Here is a 26,313-nt window from a genome sequence, read left to right on the forward strand (position 1 = left end):
AATACCACATATGACCTGAAGAAAAAGAAGAATAAACTTTTGAAGTTCTATGCTGAAAGTGATGAAGAGAAATTAATAAAAAATAGAAAAACACTGCATAAAGCTAAAAATGAAGATCTCAATTGTGTATTGAAAGATGGATCTGGGGCCAGGCACAGAGGCTCACACCTGTAATCCAGCACTTTGGGAGGCCAAGGCTGGTGGATCACCGAAGGTCAGGAGCTTGAGCCTGGCCAGCATGGTGAGACCCTGTGTCTACTAAAAATACAAAAATTAGCCAGGCATGGTGGCAGGCACTTGTAATCCCAGCAACTTGGGAGGCTGAGGCAGGAGAATCACTTGAACCCAGGAGGTGGAGTTTGCAGGTTTGCAGTGAGTTGAGATTGTGCCATTGCACTGCAGTGTGGGTGACAAGAGTGAAACTCTGTCTCAAAAAAAAAGAGAGTGGATCTGTCAGCATCATAGTGAACACATGCCACTTAATCATATGAAAGAAGCAAGCAAAGATCTATCACAATGGACTGAAATTTGAAGGGAACTATGAATATTCAACAGGTTGGTTGCAGAAATTTAAGAAACACATAACACATGACATTAAGTTTTAAAGATTTGTGGTGATAAAGTGACTGCTAATCACAAAGCAGTGGGGAAATTAATTAGCGAATCTGCCAAGGTCATAGCTGATGAAAATCTGACAACAGAACAAGTCTATAATGTTGATGAAACATCACTGTCTTGGCATTATTGCCCCAGAAAGACACTGACTATGGCTGATGAGACAGTCCCTACAGGAAATAAGGATGCCTAGGACAGAATACCTGTGCTGGGATTTGCTAATACAGCAGATGTGCTTAAGTGTAAACTGCTGTGACAGGCAAAAGCTTGCATCTTCACCGTTTTCAAGGAGTAAATCTCTTACTAGTCCACTACTATGCTAACAAAAAGGGATGGATCACCAGAGACATGTTTTTGGATTGGCTTCACACATATTTGTACTAGTGGCTCATGCTCATTGCCAAGAAACTGAACTAGATCATAACTGTAAAATTTTGTTATTCCTTGACAACTGTTCTGCTCATTCTTCAGCTAAAATTATCTTAACAAAATAATGTTTACGCCATGTACTTTTCTCCAAATGTGACCTCATTAAATTCAACTATGTGATCAGGGTATCCTTAAATCAATGAAGAGTAAATATAAAAACACTTTCTAGAATTCTAGCAGTAGTGAACAAAGGTGCGAATATGGAAGATTTTCAAAAGTTTAGCATGAAAGATGCCATATATGCTGTTGCCAACACTTGGAACATAGTGACTAAAGACAGTTGTGTATACCTGTCACAACTTCTGGCCCATGACTGTGTTCCATGATGATAAACAAGGTGGTGACTTTGAAAGATTCAGTATGTCAAGTGAGAAAAAACAAAGATGTCTGAACCTCCTTAACTGTGCAAAAAACATACAGTACCTTCATAGTCTGTCAGTAAGGTGGGGGAAGTGGATATCAAAAAAGATTTTAATATCTATGATGAAACTCTAGTTGTTCATTCACTAACCCATGCATATAGCTAAAATGATTCTGGATCAAAGTGACTGTGATAACAGTAATAATGAAGATGACCTTGTTAACACTGCAGAAAAAGAGCTTATAGATGACATAGTAAACATGTGTGATGAGCTTACTGAAGGAGTAGAGAGTAGTGCCTTCATGTCAGAACAAGAAACATATGAGCTTAGAATATCAAAGAGAGACTTCTAAGACAAAAACCATTGCGAATGAGGCCCAATGATTCTGGAGGAAATATTTTTAAAAGCCTTCCAGTGAAATGCCTCCTCACCTCTAGATGACCCACTTCCTGGTGCCTCAACTACTTCTGGTATTTCTTCTCAACTAAAAAACTAAAACACAGTGCACAGTAACCTTTTTATCCAAACACAGCATTGTATGTGGAAGCCTGCCATTGTTTGTTGTAAATGCTGTTTAACAGCTGATGCAGGTATTCTGCTGATGCTACCATGCTGCTTAGCTACCCTGAACATGTTTTTTTCACTATATTAATGTTATTTCATATGTTTACTGTTAAGTACTTAGGTGTGAATAAGTGTAAGAAATAATTGCTTATCAATAGCATATACATTTAAAGTCAGGAATGATGGTGATGCCAAACAACCACAGATCGTACACATTAGTGGCTGAGAGTGACACCATTGTTTTCTTATGTTTCAATGTACACAAATTTTGTTTCATGCACAAAGTTATTAAAAATATTATATAAAATTACTTTCAAGCTATGGATATGAGACATATCTAAAACATAAATGGATTTTGTGTTTTGACTTGGGTCCTCTTTGCAAGATACCTCATTAAGTATATGCAAATATGCTGAAATAATTTTTTAAAACTCTGTCACTTGAAAGACTTATGGTCCCAAGCATTTTGAATAAAGGATAATCAATCTGTATTAGCTCTGCTTTTAGGAGATTAAGCCTTAAGTCTCTGGAACACAGCAAGTTAATTTTCATAAAGGGTTATTGTGCTCTCAGGAAATACACACACATTGGTTCTATATGCAGAAGCTAATGCAACTCTCCTCCAGAGGAAAGCATCACCAGTTTAGGCCCTCAAAATTTCCACACACTGAGTTCAAAAAATTAAAACTCATAATAAACACACATGGAGGCACACACAGGAAAACAACTTATCGTAACTGAAATTTAAAACAGTACATAGCAGGTATTGATCCTTGAGAACTTCTGATATTGAAATTATCAGTCGCATAAAATAATTATATATGAAATGTATAAAAAAATAGAAACAATGGGAAGAATGAGCAAGCAACAAGTTATAATAAACTATGGCCAAGACAATTTCAAAATAAGCAACAGTAGTTTGGTAATTTTAGAAACAGGAAATACTGTTGAAATTAAAAATACAACAAATGACTTAAATAGCATATCAGACATTGCTGTAAAAAGGATTAGTGAACCTGAAATTAGTAATTTTAGAAATAAAAAATATTATTGTTGAAATTTAAAATACAACAAATGACTTAAATAGCAGATCAGACATTGCTGTAAAAAAGGATTAGTGATCCTGAATTTAGTAATTTTAGAAACAAGAAATATTATTGTCAAAATTAAAAATACAACAGATGACAAAAAGCACATCAGACATTGCTGTAAAAAGGATTAGTGAACCTGAAAATGTATCCTCAGAATATAACACAGAGAGAAAAGCAGATGAGAAACATAAAAGGAGACTTCAGAAGACATAGAGGATAGAATGAGAGATTAACATATCTCTAGTTGGAATCCCAGAAGAAAGAGAAACAAAAGTGAGGACAGGCACAATTTGAAGAGGTAATAATTTAAAATGTTCCAGTATTAGTAAAAATCACAAATTCATAGATTTAGAAATTATATTAGCCTATGAGATTAGCCAGTAGGACAAAACAAAATAAATCTACACTTAGACTAATTATGGTGAAACTGATGAGCACTGAAGATGAAGAGTTAATTTTAAAAACAGAAAAAATATATGTCTGTCTTAAAACTAACTCAGATGAAATTACTTGAAAAATTCTAAAATTATAAAATAATTATTTCCACAGTCAACACCAATCTCTGATAGCTTTATGGGTATGTTTTTGAACTTTATATGACAGGACATTTCAATTTCTTTACTCTTCTAATGAAGGGGAAAAATAGAGAATATTCCCAAATCAGGTAAAGAAGCAGTATAGCCATGATACTAAAACCAAAAAAAGACAAAAAAAGAAAAAAGGAATTACAGGCTAATTAAGCCGTGAATAAAAATGTAAAAACTCCTTAACAAAATAGTTTAAAACCAAATTCGGCAGTGCATAAAAAAAGCGTACACCATCAAAAAGTTTAGCTTATCCTTGAAAAGTAATAATAGTTTAACATAGCAAAATAAATAAATGCACCATGTTGGCCAGGAAAGTCTCGATCTCTTGACCTTGTGATCTGCCTGCTTTGGCTACAGATACATATCCATGGTAAAATATTTTTTAAAATCTTTCTACCAAAATAAATACAGAAAGAAACTTCTGGCTAAGGTTAGAATATTTGTGTCCTGTCCCCAGCCTCCCAAAATTCATATGTTGAAACCCAATCTCTAAAGTGATGGTATTGGGAAGTGGGATATTGGGAAGTCACTAGATCATGGGATTAGTGTCCTTGTAAAAGAGAGACCAGCTGAGTGCGGGGGTTCATGTCTGTAATCTCAGCACTTTGGGAGGCCAAGGTGGGGGGATCACCTGAGGTCAGGAGTTCGAGACCAGTCTAACTAACATGATGAAACCCCATCTCTACTAAAAATATAAAAATTACCTGGGTGTAGTGGCAGGCACCTGTAGTACCAGTTACTCGGGAGGCTGAGGCAGGAGAATCACTTGAACCCGGGAGGTGGATATTGCAATGAGCCGAGATCACCGAGATTGCATCATTGCACTCCAGCCTGGGTGACAGAGCAAGACTCTGTCTCAAAAAATAATAATAATAATAATTTTTAAAAAATTTTGTAAAGAGAGAGAGACAACAGGAAGATAGCTAGCCTCTTCTACCATGTGAAGACACAGCCAGAGGTGCCATATATAAACCAAGAAATGGACCTTAGTAGACACTGAGGACCATCCACTGCCACTTTGATTTTGGGCTCCCCAGCCTTCAGAACTATGGGAAATAAATTTCTGTTTTTCATAAGCCCACCGAGTCTATGGCATGTGATTATAGCATCTCAAATGGACTAAGACATTTCCTTAACCTGTTAAAGGATATCTACTAAAACCTCCGAACAAGCATCATCGTTAATGGTACAATGTAAGAAATGCCCCATTAAAATTCTTATTAGTACACAGGTGTTCACTGACACCACTTCTATTTGGCTTTGTAAGGGAGCTGCTAGTTAATGGAGTAAGTCAAAAGGAAAGTTACAGATTTGGAAAAAATATCAAAAGTACAATTATTTACAGATAATATGATAATTTACATAGAAATCTAAAATAATTTACAAACACTTTAAAAATTATTTAAAGTTTATGAGGATACTGGAAATATTATCAACATATAAACATTAGAATAATTCCTATGAAGAATTCCTATGAAGTAGTGATCATTGGAAACATTTAATTTAAAAATCTCATTCAAAAAAAGCAAAGAAAACATAAGATTCATAGTAACTTATTTAATAGGAGCCATTAAAAATAAAACATTAAAAATATTGAAGAACATAAAAGAAAACCTGAAAATAGATGTGTTTTTGAATACAACACATCAATGTGGTTGTAAGAAACATAAATATCCTTTATTTAAGCTACAAATTAAATGAATTCAAATCAAAATAACAATAAGATTATTTGTAGAATTCATTAAGCTCATCTTAACATTTTTGTAAAGGAAATACATAAAGCCAACGACAGCTAACAAACTTTTAAAAAATCAACAATTTGAAAGAACTTGCTCCATTAGAAATAAGAACTTTTATAGAGAAATGGTAATTGAGACAGTGTAGTGGCTCAGAGACAAATAAGTTAAGCAATGGAGGGAAAAAAAGAAACCAGAAACAACCCCACCCATAGATATGGAAATGTGGTATATGACAAATATAACATTTCAGATCACTGGGGGAAGTGAGAGACTATTCTGCAGTGAAAACTGGGACAATTCCATTTTTTCACACAGATAGAAAAAAAACTCTCCTAAAATTAATATGGAAACAAAAAAGAGCCCAAATAGCCAAAGCAATTCCAAGCAAAAAGAACAAAGTCAGAGGCATCACAATACCTGATTTCAAACTATACTACAAGGCTATAGTAATCAAAAGAGCACAGTACTAATACAAAAACAGACACACAGACCAACAAAACATAACAGAGAACCCAGAAATACAACCACATACCTACAGTTCTCTGATCTTTGACAAAGTTGACAAAAATAACCAGTGGTAAAGAACTCCCTGTTCAATAAATGGTGCTAGGCTAGCTGCCTAGCTATATCCAGAAGAATGAAACTGGACCCCTATTGTTCACTATATATAAAAAATAACTCAAAATGGATTAAAGATCTAAATGTAAGATATCAAATTATAAGAATCCTGGAAAAAAACGTCAGACATTGGCATTGGGAGATAATTTATGACTAAGTCCTAAAAACCAGTTGCAACAAAAATAAAAATTCATATTGGGACCTAATTGAACTAAAGAGCTTCTGCACAGCAAAATAAACTATCAACAGAATAAACAGATAACCTACAGAATGAGAGAAAATATTTACAATCAATGAATCCAACACAGGTCTAATATACAGAATCTATAAGGAACTTAAATAAACAAGCAAAAAGCAATTAAAAATGAGCAAAAGACATGAAAAGACAATTCTCAAAAGAAGACATAAAAGCAGTCAATAAACATGAAATAATGCTCCACATCACTCATGATCAGAGAAATGCAAATCAAAACCACAATGAGATATTGTATTACTTCATTCTCACATTGCTGTAAAGAAATACTTGAGACTGGGTAATTTATAAAGAAGAGAGATTTAATTGGCTCATTGTTCCATAGGCTATACAGGAAGCATGATGGCTTCTGGGGAGGCCTCAGGAAACTTCCAATCATGGCAGAAGGTGAAACGGAAGCAGGCATGTCTTACATGGCCAGAGCAGGAGCAAGAAAAAGAAGAGGTAGGTGCTACATACTTTTAAACAATCAGATCTCCTGAAAACTCACTTACTATATAGTACCAAGGGGTGATGGTACTAAACCATTCATAAGAACTCCACCCCTATGCTCCGATCACCTCCCATCAGGCCCCACCTCCGACACTGGGGATTACAATTCAATGTGAGATTTTGGGTAGGGACACAATTCCAAACCATATCAGATACCATGTCACACCAATCACAATGGCAATTATTAAAAAGTCAAAAAACAGTAGATGCTTGTGAAGCTGCAGAGAAAAGGGAACACTACTTATACACTGTTGGTGGGAATGTAAATTAGTTCAGCCACTGTGGAAAGCAGTTTGAAGATTTCTCAAAAAACCTAAAACAGAGCTACCATTTGATCCAGCAATCCCACCAATGGGTATATACCCAAAAGAAAATAAATTGTTCTACCAAAAAGATACATGTACCCATATGTTCATCACAATGCTATTCACAACAGCAAAAACATGGAATCATCCCAGATGCCCATCAACAGTGGATTGGATAAAGAAAATGTGGCACATATATACTGTGGAATACTATGCAGCCATAAAATGAATGAAATCTTGTCTTCTGAAATAACATGGATGCAGCTAGGGGCCATTATCCTAAGCTAATTAATGCAGGAACAGAGAACACAATATCACATTTTCACGTATATGTGGAGCTAAACATTGGGACTCATGGACATGAAGATGGGAACAATAGACTGGAGATTACAAGAGAGGGGAGAAAAGGGAGCAAGAGTTGAAAAACTATTGGGTACTATGCTGACCACCTGGATGACAGGATCAATCATGCATTAAATCTTAGCATTATACAATATACGCAGGTAACATATATTTACACATGCACCCCTTGAATTTAAAATATAAGTTGAAATTAAATATATATATATATTCATAAACAAAATAGCAATAAAAGAGAAACTGGGACAGTTCTTTATCCATATGAAGGAAAATAATATTGAATTCCTACTTACATTAATCTCAAAAGTTAGTTTCAGAGGAATTAAAGACACGTGAAAGGCAAAGTTTTAGGTGTTTTATTACCTCAGACTGAGAAAACATTTCTTATACAAAGAAATACTAAAAATAACACTGATGATGTAACCATATGAAAATATCTGAAAAGTTGTTTATTAAAGACATCATTAGAAAAGTGAAAAGACAAATAGTTACGGTAGAAAATTACTTCTGCACAAATTGTTAGAAAGTATTTCCTATATATATAAAAGGTGAGATAGAATAGACTTTTCTTAAAGACTAAAAATGAAAGAATAAACATTGATCAGTAAAATAAACAAGAAACACACACATTTAGAGAAGAGGAAAAGCAACCGGTCAACAAGTACATGGAAATATATTCAAACTCAAATGATCTTACTTTGAATTATCCTTTTCATAAGTTTCCAAAGATAAGAAGTTTGATATTACCAGGTGTTAATTAAAATATGCAGCCACAAGAATGTTTACAAATCACCAGTGGGTATGTAACCCTCTGAAAATTAATTTGACATTATATGTTACATTTTAACGTAATGCATGCTTTATTACCCAGAAGCCATCTTGAAATCTTCAAAAAAAAAAAAAGGCAAACAAACAAAATAGTGATGTTAATTATTAAGAAGCTGACTCAGAAGACGTATAACTTAACTGTCTTTAATGGGGAATCCTATTACTTGTGTCTAATGGTATCCTAATAGGTATAGTGTGTCATTTAAATACAAAAGAAAAGGTAGGAGTTTTCAACATTGTGGCTACTATTTTATTAAATAGTTTTTCAAAGTCGTATTTGGCTTTGAAAGCTTTGTCAAAATAAGATTCTAAATGACATGATATAAACACCGGAAGGGGAAAGAATGTTATTATTTTCAGGAATGATCATCTATAGAGAAAGTTTTTAAAAATAAAATCAGTAAGTGACAGTTTTCTAAACAAGCATAGAAAAAGGGATAGTTTTTCTATAGATCTTTAATAACTAGCAAGACAATCCAGTGAAATTTAGGAATAAATGGAAGAATACAAAATCCTCGAAAATGTGTAAACTCTAGGAACGTAAGACAAGAACTGGATAGATGCACATGCCACGTTTTTGAGTGGGAAGAGGTTGTACTGCAGAGATGCCATTATGCCATCATTTCCCAAACACAAGGCAATTCAAATCAGAATCTCAGTATCTTAACCCAGTAAGCTTACTTTAAATTTCTTCTGGAAATTTAAAACAATTAATGATAATCACCAATAATTTTTTGAAAAATATAGTTACATTATGTACAATAAGGGAAGAGCATGCCATTTCATGCTGTGAAATATACCGTAAATCCACTGAATAATAACAATCTGGAATTGGCACAGCAACACATCAATAGAACAGAAATAAAAGATCAAGAATCAAAACTTGTTTTCAATGGGAGCCATTTTCCTTGAGTCCTTAGATTTTCTAGACTGTAAGTGGTTGAACTGAGATTTAAACTGAGGTCATCTAAATCTATTGCCTAGCCTGAGTAATCAACTACCACACAACACCTTAAAAAGTATGAGACTAGCTAGACATATTTTAGAAAAGAATACTGGTCTATCAGACATTAAAATACATTACATAGCTACAGTAAGTAAAATAATGTGATTTATGTGTCAGAACACTTGGAATAGAACCTGACATATTTGAAGAACTTAACAAATATTTGTTCAATGAACGAACCCGACTCCCCAGGAAGAATCCATTTCACCCCAAGGGACTACATCAGTTTCTGTTAAACATTTTAGTGTGATCAGAATTCCACTGGGCTGGCTGTTAAAAATTCAGATCTCCTCCCCTCCCCATTGGGTCCCCAGAATACCCATTCTGATCCGCTAAGAGACGTTAATTTTCAACAAGCCACAAGTAATTTTTAATACAGGTATCTGAAGAAACACTCCTAAAAAACTTCACTCTAAAGGAAGGGAATGGTCTATCTAGAGAAAGCAAATATCTGGTTGGCGGAGGAATTTCATTTCCTATTGTAAATACATATGTCAGCATTCTGGCTAACAGAACAATCTTTTGTGTGCTTGGTTAGTGTTAGTATCCTCAAGCAATGGATCAACTTTGGGAGTTCAACAAAATCAGATTTGGGATCTAGAGCTAGACCTTGAGACTGTTTTGTGAGCAGCCAGCTTGGCTTATTCAGGTGACATCCTACCTTACTACATATGTTTCCAATCTTCAATAGCAAGAAGGTGCTCTGTCAGGGTTAGCTCCCTTTCCCCTTTTCACTTACAGGCTTGGTAACAAAATTCATCAAGCATGTTCTTCCATCGTCTCATTGGTTTAAATTTAATGTTATATTTATCCCTCTACCAGCAGTTTCTTTTCATCTGTAAATATCTAGTTTCAGAGAAACCAATAAACCATCTTTTTTCTACACTCTTTACTCTTTGACCTTCCCTCTTCTAGATTAAAAATGGTAAAGGTTGAGAAATGACTACATCATTCTTCTAACTGATTTACTTGCCAAAGATCCATGACTCTCACCTTGCAGGAAAAATAAAATAAAATTTAAAAACAAACAAAAAACCCCACCGTGGTTATCTGAATAACATGATGTAACTCTTATTCAATATCATTTATGCTAACTAATTCTTCTCATCTTCCTTCTTCTCAAATGAAAAATTTACTTCACTGTATTTACAACTCTGGATTTTGACCATCAAGGATTATGAAACTAACTTAATAAATCTTGACCAACACCCTTTTTTTTTTTTTCCAAATGAAAGAAATAGATTAGGATAAAAATATATTGCATTAAAAATAGGTGGGGTAAATTTTTGTTTCAATTATATATGTGTAAAGGCATACTATGATAGGATAGGAAATGTGTTTCTTATTCTGAGTTTCTGTTAGAAAATGTATGGAAACTTCTGATTTGGTAAAGTGAGATGAATTTTATTTTCCTTTAACTGAATTCCTATTACATTACAAGACTTATTTCTGCAGGTGGCTGACAACTTTATCTTAATGGTAACCTGATCATCTCTGTTTAAAATTCATGTATCCTTTAAGTAGCACCCCAGTCAAATTCTAGGACTTCTTGTTTCCCTGTAAATTTCCCTTCCTTTCTCTTTTCTGAGGTGAGCTAAGCTTAGGGGGCCTTGCATATGGTCCTGGAATTCTGAGAATGCCTGACAGAGCTGATTTTCTCTATCCTTGCTGGCAACTTCTGAGGGTTCATTCATCTTGACTAGTCCCTGTCTTGGTGGTCTGACACCTTCTCCTGAAATTTCTGACATCCATCATGACCCATTTTCATTGTCTGTATACTCTCCTACCCAGGATGACGCTAAACACGCTGCTCATGCTTAAATACTTTAATACCCTCTTTTGAGGTGTGGGGGAATACTCTTACTCATCTAACAAAGTGCAACTTTTGCAAATCAAAGGCATTCAGATTCTGTTTGTGCTACATACTTATAAAATTTATTCAGAAATGTATTCTAGGCTGAGTGTTGTGGCTCATGCCTATAATTCCCAAACTTTGGGAGGCTGAGGCAGGAGGATTGCTTGAGGTCAGAAATTTGAGAACAGCCTAGCCAACATAGTAAGATCTTATCTCTTCAAAAAAAAAAAAAAAAAATTAAAATTAGCCGGGTGTGATGGCCCGGGCCTGTAGTCCCAGCTTCTCAGGAGGCTGAGGGAGGATGGCTTGAGCCCAGAGGTTTGAGGTTGCAGTGAGCCATGGCCGTACCACTGCACTCCAGCCTGGGTGACAGAGTGAGACTCTGTCAAAAAAAAGGAAGGGAAGGGAAGGGGAGGGAAGGGGAGGGGAGGGGAGGGGAGAAGGGAGAGGAAGGGAGGAGAGGGGAGGGAAGGGGAGGGGAGAGGGGAAGTGGGGAAGGGAAGGGAGTGGAAGAGGGGAGAGAAAAGGGAGGTGGAGGGGAAGGGGGACAGGACAGGGAAGGGAGGGGGAGGGGAGGGGGAAGGGAAGGAGAGGGAAGAAATGTATTCTAGGCCAGCACTGTCTAGTTTCTGTGACAATGAAAATGTACTATGTATAATTGTATTGCCGTGTACAGTAGCCTCTGGTTACCTGTGGCTATTTAGCCTTTGATAGGTGGTATCAAGAGCTCTTCTAGTGTGACTAAGAAACTGAATTTTAAATTTCATTTTACTTTAATTGAAATTCAAATTAGGCACAGTGGGTAGCAGTTACTACATTGGACAGCACAGTTCTGGGTTGCATCTGTGCCCTCCCTCTTGGCAGTTTATAAAAAACCAAATGCTGCACTAAAATCACGGTTAAGTGCAATAGCACAAGAAAAGGAAAAGGGAAGCAACTTTAAAAACATCTCTCCATATAATCTTTCCATAGTAACATAGATTTTTTGAGTCATGATTTACATATAATAAAAATATACCCATTTTAAGTGTACAGTTCAATAAGTTTTGACAAACGCATCCAGTCATGTAACCACCACAACTATTAAGACACAAACGGATTCACTATGTCCATATTATCTCCTCCTTACTCCTAGCCCTTGATAAACACTGATCTGGTTTCTGTAACTACTGTTTTGCCTTTTACAGAATTTCATACAAATACAATCACACATATGTCATCTTTTGCACTTGTGTTATTTCAACTAGCATAATGATTTGAGATTTTTTCATGTTGGTACATATGTGGGAGTTTGTTCCTTTTTATTACAAGACACATTTCATTGAATGGATATAATATGCATTTTTTATTCATTCACAAGTTGATTTAGATTGAGTTTGGTTTAGGGCTATTATTTTTAAAAGCTACTATATAAATAGAGTACACATTCTTTTGTGGACATATGCTTTTATTTCACTTTGGAAAATACTTAGGATTGGGAATGCTGTTATGATAAATATACAGTTATACAATAAACTGTCAAACGGTTTCTAAAAAGATTATATCATTTTGCATTCCGACACCAATACATGAGACTTACAATTGCTCTACGTCTTTATCATATCTCAGCATCGTAGATCTTTTTATTTTTAGCCATTCTAGTGGGTTTGTAGTAGTATCCATCACAGTGTGAATTAAATGTCCCTGATGACTGTGGTATTGGGGCTCCTTCTACGGACTTCTTGCATTTCTTATATCTTCTTTTGTAAAGCATGGGTTCAAATCATTTTAAAATCAGGTTATCCTCTTCTTATTCAATTGTGTTAATTATCAGACAAAATTTTATAATATTTTCTCCTAATCTGTGATTTACTTTTTAGCTTCTTAACATCTTTCAATACTGGGTGCATGTTTCCTTCTTGTTGTTTTTTTTTTTTTTTTTTTTGAGGGGGTTTTGCTCTCAGAAATCTTTGCCTCCTCAAGACTACAAAGACTTTTTTCTTATAATTTCTCTAGTTCTATAGTTCAAGTGCTTAGCTTAATGTTCAATTTTGAGTTAATAATAAGGCCTTTTAAAAAAAAAAAAAAAGCTATCCAAACCTCAGACCAATGTGAAATCTGTCTCATAGAGTCTTTGTAATCCTAGTAAATAATAACTGTTAAATAATTATTAGCCATAGATATCGATGTTTATCTCTAGAACAAATCCTCTCAGAACATGGAAGGAAATTCTGAGTTACAAAGGCAATCTTAGCAGAAAAAGTTTTAAACATTACCAGAAAAAAATATAAACCTAAATAAGAACCACAAATAAAGCCCATTCACCAATAGGATACATTTGAAAATTCTGAATGAAACCAGTCATTCTTAACTCTTAAATGTCATTCCACAAATCTTCTTTCTAATCTTCCTCAAATAATCTAAACTGATTTGTTTTATCTTAGGACTGAATATTCATGACAGATCAAAGATGCTTTGATGCTATTTGATTTCTGTAATTATATTCTGTATATATGTCTAGAAATTGGCACAAAACTGAGAAGGAAATCACAGACAAAGATCAGAATATTTTTCCTACTGCTTTTCCTTAGAGAATAATCTACATAATCTCTACATCTTTAGACGTCAGTAGGTTTCAGGTATGAAGAAGGTAGGCTACTTCTTAATAACTCAGGAGCAGAATACAGCATCAAGTCCAGATGAACATCCATAAAGATAATTGCAGTACTTTTCCTAGGATTACCTGGCGGCTTATCAATTTGTGCACAAATCTAGAGCTACAAATGGAAGATGGGCTAATTCCCATAGAAAATTAACGTTAACTGTTTACGTATTTTTTTTCCTTCTGACCTTTCCAGGTGAGTGTTGGGTTTTCCAGAGCCCGGTTACAAGTAATTTACCTATCAATCCTCTGACGAAAACTCAGTGGTAAGCTGTGCTAAGTGAACTCACCCAGCTTATCCTGCCTAACTTGTAACTGTCCTGCAATGCTTGCAATGCAGTGAAAATCCTACAGTATGTCCCCTTGTTCTCTGAACTCACCTGCCCATTGCGTGCAAGAAAAAGCTGGATTCCTTCTCAGTCTAGTAAATGATTTTCCTGAATTATGCAACAGGCTTATCTAGTGGGTTATCTCTGGACCTGTTCACAAGCTGACAAGTATTTGCAGGGATGTATGGTCATGCTTTCTGTTCCTCAAACTGTAATGTGTTTGTAAGTGAAAAATGATGACTGTGATGTGGATCTGAGCTGGTAAATCACCTCCTTCTGATGTGGTCTCCTCTTTTGTTCTGACCTGAGGCCTGAAGCAGGAGAATTTATTTATCAGGGGCAAATGAACTCTGACTCAGATAAGTGTGACAGAATGTAAGGTCTTTATCAAGGCATTGATTAAATTTTTCAATAAATATGCATTGCTCTTTTACTAGGTACTTTTCTAGCCCCACCAGTGAAAAAGACAAAATCCCTTTCCCCATTGAGTGGGTTTCTGACAATTCGTATATACTAAGGATGACAATGAACTTTTAGTGCTTTTCTTCATGCTATGAGACATAACATGCAGGTCAATGACTTTATCTTAATTCCTTTCCACAAATTATACTTCTTTACCCTCTAATCCTTGGCAAATAGGGTAAAATCTTAAACTGAGACAGATTCTAGGACATAGCCCCTCAGTCCATGCATTCTCTTTGTGCAGGGGAATTTAGGAAGGAATTGGTCTTGACATGAGTAAAGAGACCAGGTCCTGAGGCAGACTCCCCTCCAAAAGAGATTGAACTTACTGGATTGTGCTTATTGCCTTCAGCTCAAGATGCAATACTTCCCTTAAGTAGTCCTCTAAGTTTAAAGTGGAATTCCTCCTTTTGGCTTGGATATATCAACTTTTCTTCACCATTTTCACTCTGGCGCCCACATCTGGCAGTACTCAAGCTGGTGGTGAATAGAATCAAAATGATAATGTAAAAATGGACTGTTGGTATACCTCACCTCATATTTGACACTGTTTTGTTCATCCATAGAACCACTTTATATTAACAAAGATGAAACTTTAAGTTAAGTCTAGAAATTCAGTATAAACCTCAGAGATCCTTGAGGCATAGTCTAGATAAATCTGTGTACCTGAATTACAGGTACATGAAATAAAGCATGAGAGACCAAAATTTAGCAAATGCTCACAATGAAAAAGCAATTCCTGTGGAAAAGCAATTCATATATACACACGCATGTACTCACACACACATAAATTAAGCAGATCTAGATGAAGAAAAGAAAGTAATTTCTCCCTTCCAGAGGGCCATGCCCTAAACGTGAGGCTACCATGAACTCACCCATGTGCAGCTCCAGCTCTTGGAGAAGGCCTCACCTTCTCGGCTTCCTCATCACATTCTTGGGTATTAAACAAATACTTTGGGATGAAGGAGACAAACAGGAGTATCACCACTACTACGTAGTGGTCCATATGTGTCTAGAAGACCTGGTTGGAGGGAAGATGATGAAAGAGGGAAATGCACAAACATACTTGTGCCACAGCGATGCACACTTTGCCTGCCTCCGTTCAGGACACTGACATGCACAGCAAACAAAATCTTCAAAACTGAAATTCAATCTCAAATAATATTCAATCTTGTATCAGAGTTACCCCTGAAATACTCAACCTTTCTAAGTTGATCCATTGGGATAAAGCAGGGAGTAGAAAGTCAAATCATAGTCCCAAAGATAAAATTCCCCAAAAGCCAGTCATAAAAGGCAGTTCAAATATAAGATACGAGACTTGATTATCCACACTGGTTCATTATCCCTAAACAATGATACACCTGGTTTTTGAAATCTGCATAGTACCTTTGTTTTTACAGACAATGTTTGAGATCTAGACTAATGTCTGTGGATCTGTTCCCATGCCAATCTTTTCAACACAAATTGTTTCGGTAAAACAAGTAATGTTGAATGAAAACTGCTTTTGACCCATGGGAATGCTTACTAGGTACTGAAATATTTTAGCCAGTGAAATCTCATGAAGTTTTCTGAAATATAGTGATTGATCTCAAGTTTGTGAAGGCATATTTTGGTTAACACACTCATTTCTTTGTGTTAGCTGGCAACAAGCTTGTTAGGAAATGCATCCTCACTTTCATCTATGTCCAAAACTGACATTATACTTTGGCGTGTCCTCGGAACTAATTGCTGTATACCCAGGGTGATTATGCTCAGCAGTAGTGCGATGAGGGGAACTCTTCACTCATTCACCAAACACTTGTTGAGCTCCTAACAAATGCATGACTGGGATACACAGTAGCAAGGAAGATGGACAGGCCCACTGGTTTCACTGAACTTTCAGTCCACCAACAGAAGAAATAAAATAAACAAGAAATAAACAACAAACACAAATGTCTGATTGCGGTAAGTGCTGTGTAGAGAATAGAACAACTGGATGACGAAGTCACTGGATGACTACTTTTGACTAGGTGGTCAGGGAAGACCTTTCTGAGGAAATGACATTTGAGCAAATACTTGAAAGACAAGAAGCACTCAGACATGCAAAGACTCCAGGTAAAGTAAGCAACAATTATGCTTTAAGTAGAAATGAGTTTTGTGTAATCAATTTTTTAAAAAATCAGTAAAATGGCCATCAACAACAAGTTATTGCTGTTCCTGGAGCAGAGTAATCATGGAGATATGAGAGATCAGAGTAGGCAAGGGCCCCATGTGGAGGCCTGCTAGGCCTTCTGGCCATCATAGAAGTTTGGATTGTAGTCTAAGTGCAGTGCAGAGCTGTCAGAGCAATTTAAATCAGCAAGTGATATGATGGGATTTACTATATAACACATATAGAAAACATACAAATTGGAAAAAAGAGGAATAACTCCCTGCCACCAAATCCAAACTGCCCATAATGAAACAAAATAGAAGTTGAAACCAACTTCTATTATTTTTTTCTTTAAATTATCTCCAGCATAAAGCATCCTCCCAGGATACCTACATGCGCAATCTAAACATATGATGTGTCCAAAAATGGCCATTCATTACATTCATCAAAAGGCAAAGGCAAATGCAGGACGATTCTTCCCAAATCCTGGCATTTCCTTCCCATGAAGGGAGTTCAAACTGCATACTCATGAATCTCTCTTAACATCTTTACTCATTTCATATTTAGAGAGATGACTGACTTATTTGGTAAATTTGGAGAAATAACTGGGTCTGCCCGCCTCAGCTCCCAGGTATTCCTGATGAGAGTGAATCTAGCCATGGAGAGTAGAAATTCTGCTTTGTGCCTCCTTGAAAAAAGCATTGCCTAGACAGTCCCATCCTGTGGCCCACCTGTACCTTCCTTGCTGTGACTGGAGTGGGTCTTCCTAAATCTGAGTTCAACATTAGCAAGTCCACATAGTTAACAAATCTAAAGCCCAGTACTCTAACCTGATCTCTCTTAGGAAGACAGTGAAAATTTAGCCTTCATGTCTATTGCTTTTCACCTTATTCAGAAACAACATGGGAAAGAAGAAGCATCATTTTCACTGAGGATTAGGACCTACTGAGAACACAGCACTTCTTAGTTTCTATCAAAGATACAAAGGAAGAAGTAAACACACTGTCTTTACTGAGAAAATTCACAATGCTTTCTAATAAAATATTAAGCCTTTCTGACAAGAAAGCAGGTTCTCAGACAGAATAGAAAACAAAAAGCAAAGAAACAAACTGACCAGTTTGGAGTCTCCCAAGACTCTGTCACATGCTCTATAAAGAACTGGACAATCCAGGAGATCAAGAGCATCCTGGCTAACAGGGTGAAACCCCGTCTCTACTAAAAATACAAAAAAATAAATAAATAAATAAAATAAAATAGCCGGGCATGGTGGCGGGCACCTGTAGTCCCAGCTGCTTGGGAGGCTGAGGCAGGAGAATGGCGTGAACCCGGGAGGCGGAGCCTGCAGTGAGTCGAGATCGTGCCACTGCACTCCAGCCTGGGCGACTGAGCAAGACTCCGTCTCAAAAAAAAGAAAAAAGAAAAAAAAAAAAAAGAACTGGACAATCATACAAGGTAGACACAGAGGAAAAGACCAATGGAAAGAATGCCCACTTTTGCGCTCTACATAGACTGAAAGACAACATTCTTCTTTTCCAGTCATTGACTCTCGTCTTCCAAATATTGATTTGTAAGCTTTGACTCTGAACCTTGTTTCCATCTCAGTTATTTTCAATTCTGTGTTTACCAGACTCCTTCTGCCATACCAAACAATGGGAGAGGGCTGCTACTCTTGGTTCCTTTTCTCAAACTTTCCACAATGCCCATTTGAATGTAGTACATTGCTGAAGCTCTACTGCATAACATTTGAAAGATTGCCACGTAGCATTCAAAGCCTATTTCCATTCTCAACCCAGATAATAGAATCCCTCCTTTGTAACTTCCTACCTAACTCTCATGAGGAAAAGGTGAGAGATACACAGATGAATTTAAATTCATGTCTAAAAATGAAGCCTAGACATAATGGAGACATATATGGTAGAGAGAGATGATTTTGTCAGCCTTACAATGAAATGGAACACAGATCTCTGCATCTTCACTATTGGAAATAAAGTCCAGAATCACTTACTGGTATGATATCTGAATGAGTTAAAGATTAAACTATGCTTGATTTGCCCCCATATATTTTGAACGTTTGTTACTTTTTTCAAGTGAAATTTAAAAACACCTTATCAATTTTTAGATTCAATTTTAGGTCAAATATAAGACAAATAGGTGCAATAATGTATTATTTAGGAGGTTGTTATAACAGTTTGTTTTTTTTACTTCTTGGATATTTCAGGTTTCACAATGGAGTGCGTCTCAGCCCAAATGTACAAGGCAATTATAACATGTAATAGTACATACCTGGTTGTACTTGATCCTCATTTTGTGAGTCTTCTATAGAACCCTCACCCAAGGAATTTGGCTACCCTATTGGACCCATTTCAAGAAAAATGAAATAGTTGTGATCCTAAGTTGCTGACATTTTTTCCTACTCTAAAACTTATAAAGAAAGTCTTAGAAAGGATTGTCTGGCAGGGTGCGGTGGCTCACGCCTGTAATCCCAGCACTTTGGGATGCTGAAGTGGGCGGATCACCAAGGTGGAGAGTTCAAGACCAGCCTGACCAACATGGAGAAACCCCATCTCTACTAAAAATACCAAAAAAATTATCCAGGCATGGTGGCACATGCCTGTAATCCCAGCTACTCGGGAGGCTGAGGCAGGAGAATCGCTTTAACCTGGGAGGCAGAGATTATGGTGAGCAAAGACCACGCCACTGCACTCCAGCCTGGGAGACAGAGCAAGACTCAGTCTCAAAAAGAAAGAAAGAAAGGATTGTAGGCTGGGCGTGGTGGCTCACACCTGTAATCCCAGTGCTTTGGGAGGCTAAGGCAGGCTGATCATTTGAGGTCAGGATTCGAGACCAGCCTAGCTAATATGGTGAAACCCCATTTCTACTAAAAATACAAAAAATTAGCTGGGCATGGTAGCCTGTGCCTGTAATCCCAGCTACTGGGGAGACTGAGGCAGGAGACTCACTTGAACCAGGAGGCAGAGGTTGTAGCTAGTTGAGATCATGCCACTGCACTCCAGCCTGAGCAACAGAGTGAGACTCCGTCTCAGGAAAAAAAAAAAAAAAAAGGAAAGAAAGAAAGGATTTTTTTCCTGGTAGTACCCATACCCAACAGGTTAAGACAAGAGTAGTGTAGGTGTTTGAATTAAAAAATTGAGGTGAATTTCCTGTCATGTCACAGGTAGTAAGTGAGCTTGCACAAGCCACTGTATAAACCATTACCCCCACAACTGAAGTTAATTCCCTAATTGCCTCCTCCTCCAAGTTCTGGGGGGTGAATCAGCCATTTGGCATTCTGCCCTACTTCTGACTGACTCAGAAGTACTTCCGTCACAACTGCCACACATTTTTGGAAAAGAAGGGGTGGAGTTGTTATATGAGTCATCAGAGAATGAGAGACAGGAGTGAGGTGAAAGGTGAGGTCAATATCCCAAATGCATTTCACAAGAGGTAGTCAAAGGATAAAAAAGATATTTTACCCTAGCAACTTTTGAAGATATTAGTAATTAAACAGACTTTCGATAACTACTCTTGACTTTTGAAAGGTCACCTTTCTTAAGCTTCACACAACACACAGATATCCACACACAAAGAGAGACAGAAAGATAAAGAGAGAGAGATCTGATTCTCTTCTCAAATCCCTTATTGAAAATATACTTTTCCCATGATTTTCTTCATGCTTATTCTATCATATGGCTAAGTTTAACATTCCGAATCATTGGTTATAGATAAACTAAATGAAATCAGGCTTTTCAACTCCATGATTGGCCATTGAACAATGTATGCTCTTAGAATAATTAATTTAGGCTGGGCGCGGTGGCTCAAGCCTGTAATCCCAGCACTTTGGGAGGCCGAGACGGGCGGATCACGAGGTCAGGAGATCGAGACCATCCTGGCTAACACGTTGAAACCCCGTCTCTACTAAAAAAAAATACAAAAAACTAGCCGGGCGACGTGGCGGGCACCTGTAGTCCCAGCTACTTGGGAGGCTGAGGCAGGAGAATGGCGTGAACCCAGGAGGCGGAGCTTGCAGTGAGCTGAGATCTGACCACTGCACTCCAGCCTGGGCGACAGAGCCAGACTCCGTCTCAAAAAAAAAAAAAAGAATAATTAATTTAAACTCCAAGAGCACAGTTTGGTTATTGATAAGAAAAATATATTTTTTAAAAGTTCAACCAGAACCTGATTTTCAGCAGAGCACAGACAAATTGATTTCTTTTCTATTGACAGGTAATTTAGGATTTTCAGAATAATGTGATAAAAGATGGGCCCCAGGTTATAACCCAGCAGATCAGATAAGAGTATAAAAATCACTGACTATACTCAGCAAAAAACACTAGTTCAGCACTGGCCAAAGCCACAGGTGAGAAATTTAACCATTAAGTCTCCACAAAATTTTGGAAGATATTTATGAACCTCTTGGGGACCTATGTCAAATAAAACCTTGTTTATAAATCTGTAATAATGTTAGTTAACTTTTTAGTTCCCAAGAAAAGTTTCCAAAAAGCCTACCTTACCTTTATTATTTGAAGTAGATATATCCAAGTTTCTACTGATTCAAGGCCTGATTGGATACTAAACTTATGAAGAAACAGACAGACTATTCCCAGGGAATTTTTTCTCTAGTGTTTGTGGCATGGGATCTTATGAAGAGCGATTGCTCACTGTGGTCGGTAGCACCGGCTCTTATAGCAGCTTGTTTGGAATGGAATCCTACTTTGCCTTCTCCTTACTCCATTCCATTAGACAGTTTTCCACTTCTCTGTGCCTCACTTTCCCCATCCTTAAAATGAAGATAAAGACAATACTTACCTGATAGTGTTGTTATGGAGATTAAACATAAAGTACTCAGAACAGGGTCAGACATATTAAAAACTCTTTGAAAATGTACACTACAAAAACCATGGAGGCCTAGATGGGTTAGTGACCTTTTCCAGGTTATGCAGATGCAGAGCTAAGACTTGAACCCACACCTCTGAAACCCCTGACCTACAAGCTCAGACGTGCTCACTACAATTACCCCAAAGCTAGGTACTGTGTGAATAACTGTCATGCTGAGTAATTAATGAAAATTAATTTAGTACCTCTGCCAAATTGGAAAGTTTTACTTGAAACTTGAAATGAGCTTTCTCTTTCCTTTTTTTTTTTTTTTTTTAAATATAAGGGTTTGTGGAGTAAGTGAAATCTTCTGAGATACTTAAACTTGTAAAATAGAAAAAGCTGCAAATGAGTAAATGCCTGGAGTACTGACTTTAATACCATGACTAATAGATGATTGTTCTTTCAGGACCCATTTTGCCTACAGGCTTCTAAGTCTTTAAAGGGCTGCTCTGGAGGCCATGATTCTATTGGTAACATAATCATATTTTCTGTCTCAGTTAATTGACAGAGCTACAAAGCAGCAGAACAATGTCATTAACTGTAGACTACTGTTACAGCCTCTGGGTCTCAGCAAATATTTGCTGACTTGTGACAATTGGAGACCTCGTTTATCTACTCAGAGTCATCGCCATCTTTTCAGGTTGCCACAGTCTCTTTCCTCAAAGTCATCTTTGACCCAAAAAGTGGAAGTTGACTGTGACACAAATTGCTAGCAAAACAAGATGGAATTTTCAACTGTTACAGGATAAGACAAGTAAGAGATAGATGTGATGAAACACAAGTCCTGGAAGCGAGGGAATTGTGTCAAATGTCAGTTACTGCAAGATTCCTTCTTTGTTTGACTCACTCAGTTGAAAGGTGGCCATTACTTTTCACATACTAGTGGTCTAGGGGCACAGCCCATTATGAAATCTTGTAGGAAACTCTGTTCGACTGACCCATGAGTGCCACTTTGGGGTCTAGAATGTGACTCATTCTTCTATACACAGTTTTTGTGTAAAGAAAATAAATTAATATATAACAAACTGTTTAATTTCCACTGACCCCACCCTATCCTAACTTCCCAGAAATGTCAGCCTAACCTTGAGTTCTCGTGTGAATTGGCTCTCCAGGTGCGATGACTGCTATGACAAAATCTGAGTAAGAGTTTGTACCACTGTCCCTCCACCCTAAAGGGATTTACTTACATATAAAGTCTAAAAACTGATTACTCCACTTATTCCAGAAGACAACCTCCCTCTAGACAAATGATGACTTGATTTGGAAAGCACTTTTAAAAAGAAGTCTGCCCTTCAGTGAAGGCAACCCAACTAAATAGTAATTATCCTTATTAGGGACCCAATGACCAGATTCTACATATTTACCAGGTCTCTCAAGATACCTGCATAACTATTTACTAAAGGTTCTGCCAGGAACAATCACAAGGTATAAAGTTCATAATTGTTGCTGTGTATAGAATCCAAATAAAAAGAAACAAACCTATCTCCTTGGAAATATAAGTAGTCTTAAAATACTGTCAAGAATGGGCACTTAAGTGATTTAAGAATGAAGCAAAGATTTTATGTTGACTGTATTAATATAAAGTCATATGTGCCTAAAATAAATTAAATAAAAGAGCACAAAATCGTATTGCCACAATGATGTAGAGTGCAAGAACAGTGACAAAGATTCCAATGAACTGACAGTTATAGAGAGAAATAATTAAATCCACACTTTATGGAGTTTTTTCTATAATATATGATTTAAAAATTAATATATAATTGGAAAATCATATATATTGTAGGAAAGTTCCATAAAGTTTGGAATTTTATTATGAAAAACAACTGGTGAATGTGATTGTTTAACCAGTCACTTATCTTATATTGCAAAGATCCATTGTTATATAGCTCATATTCATTCCATATAGGCTTAACCTTGCTCTCCTTGATTTACAGTCTAGTGAGGATTCAGTCAAGTTAACAGGCAATACCTTGTAAGTGCTACGATGTGGGGCATGCACAGAGGACTGAAGGAACACATAGGATTCACACCTCATAGTTTCCAGGTAGTTCACTAGAGAAGGGAACTGTTAATGATGATGTAGAAGTAAATTGGAAAAAAGACAGACGTTAAGAAAAGGGAAGGAGATATTCCTAGAAGATGGAAGGGGAAATACCTTCTAGGAAATATTCCTAGAAAATGGAAGGAAAACATCAGCTTTGGATATGCTCAAGGATGCCTATTTTAAAATGTCTAAACTCAAGTTGCAGAATTTTCTGCCATGACCTACAAGATCACAATCGCAGGAGAAGCAGTTGGCAGCTACTTTTATCTGAAGGTGGTATGCTTGATTTAAAAGATTATCAACTGACATATCAAGAATACAATTAAAGCATTCTATAATAATACCAAATAATTATAAAGATATGAAGTTAAAAGTTAAACATCTCATTCAAATACTATTAAACGTAGCATACAAAAATAGTCTGATCATCCTAGTGTGTTAACATCTCTAGATCAGATGTTACCTACAAAGGAAATAACAAAGTTCCTCTGAAGTGTTTTGTGAATTCTCTTTGTCAAGTTAAATCTTTCCTCATCCGGAATCATTCAAGCAGTAGGTATTCTTATGCACATATGCTAGATAATGGGGAATTGACTGGCATTGTTTTATGGTCGAAAGGGAGATTACATTTTTCTTGGGTAAGAAGGTCAATTGACATAAAGAGTGAATAGTTAATAAAAGAGCAATTATCAATACAGTTAGAAACTGCAATATTTGCTCTATAGATTATCAGTGCTAGAATACTGATGACTTCGTAAGATATGTTTTCCTTGAAAAAGAAGATTTTACAGAATGAGTGGAATTTGAATTGGAGAGAGAAACTGGGGAGTAGATTCTAGACAAAGAAAAAGGTGAGAGGAAAGCTTCAGAGGCAGGTGCCATCATGGTGTATATATGTGTCCAAGGGTCTGTCTAAAGCCAAGGAGACATTTGAGAAGTAGAATCTAATTGCTTTGAATTGGTAGGCTGCAATGGGATAATGGAGAAATTTGAAAAATAGAAGCCATGCATTTAGTTGGATACTTTAAGGACAAAATTCTTAGAATGGATATGAGTTTCTTTTTGGGACGATAGAAAGGCTGTAACATTAAATAGTGGTGATAGTTAAATTGAGGAGTATTGAATTTGGAGAACAACATTCAATGGTTAGTCTAGTAATCTTACGAAAGAAAACTAGAGAATGAAAAAAATCCACAGCCACTGGGGTCAATAGAGACACATTTCTATTTAAATGTGAATGAGTGGCAGGATCTTAGATGTGAAACAAAAAACAGGGACTGATGCCAAAGGCATTTCAAAAGAAAAAATGAAAAAAAAAATCCCTTGAGAATACTAATTGGATGAAGTTAAGAACATAGAAGGCAAGGGTGAGTTGGAAATGCCTGAGTAGCTATGTAAATAGTGGCTTCAATTAGTGGAGGTGGAAAGAAAAATGGAGTGAGAAGGATGATAACTTTGTTTTTGTTGCTGTTGAGCTTAGGATAATGAGGTATTTAAGTAGAAATGTGTATTTAGATGGTAAAATAAAAGCCTATAGATCAAGTGAGAGCACAGGTATGGAGTTACAGGTGACACTGTCACATGGGTATTTCTAAGGAAAAATGTAGAACAGTGATTATTTTAACCTTTTTTTTTCCAGCAGAATTTTTACTTCAAACAAACCTAAACCAAATGCCAAGTTGTTACTGCTTTTATAAACATAAAAGAGAAGGACTTTGCAGGGGTCAAGGTCCTAGAGCCTCTTTCTTCACCAAATCCCGAATTCCATGGTAACCTGGGGACTAGGAGACACAAGTAGGGGGCATTCATGGGAAGCAGTTGAACCAGCCCAGGAGAATCCTTCTCTGCAATCAGGCATGGCTGGCGATAATGGAGACAGGGCGGAAACCACCCTGAGTGAGCCGAGCCAGAGCTGAGTGAGCAGTGCAGAGAGTCAGAACAGGAACCCAGGCAAGGGCTGGCCTGTCCCCAAACGGAGCTGCGATTCAGAGCTCATGAGCAGTCAGCCTGAGTCACAGAGCACAGGTAGGTCAGACGAGGCAGTGGGTCAGGACCAGGTGGGCAGTTCAGAAACCAGGAGCTCAACCTTGACGAAAGGACAGAGAGGCAGTTTGGAATCAGGAAACCCAGGCTTAGCCAGCTGGGTAGTGTTGGCATTAGGGATTAGCCTCCAGGTCACCAGGGCACTCATTTATTCATTCATAGAAAAAATATATTTTAGCATCCATGATGGGCCAGGCACTCTGTTAGGCCCTAGGATATTATGGTAAGGAAAGAAAAAGACACATTTCCTCTTCATACTGTGTACTATATGCAAAGGACTTGTCAGATTCCAACAAATTCTGTTCTTTTATTACTCTCATTTCCCAAATAATTCCCACACCAGTGTCTATTCAGCTTCACTCTTGTGAGTCTACTTCATTTGTTCTTATCATGTCAAGCCATCTTGTTCTATTCTAGTTTTATTTTCACTCCTAGGTTTGCTTGCATTCATAAACTGAAAGTCTTTAGATTGCATAAATATTATGGCTTCTAGTAACTTTTCAGACTGGGTTCAGACCGTGAAAAGGGCAAAAAAACAGGTTTGAAAGCCTTACAGAGGAAGTTTATGAGATTTACGAATATATGGTTTTACTTGATTGTAAAAGTAGGTATTTATCATGGAAAACTTCTATTAAAAATCCATATAATGGAAAAAAGTCATTCTTAATACTATCATCTAGAATT

This window comes from Chlorocebus sabaeus, chromosome 7 (genome assembly GCF_047675955.1).
Source record: "Chlorocebus sabaeus isolate Y175 chromosome 7, mChlSab1.0.hap1, whole genome shotgun sequence".
Lineage (NCBI taxonomy): Eukaryota > Metazoa > Chordata > Mammalia > Primates > Cercopithecidae > Chlorocebus > Chlorocebus sabaeus.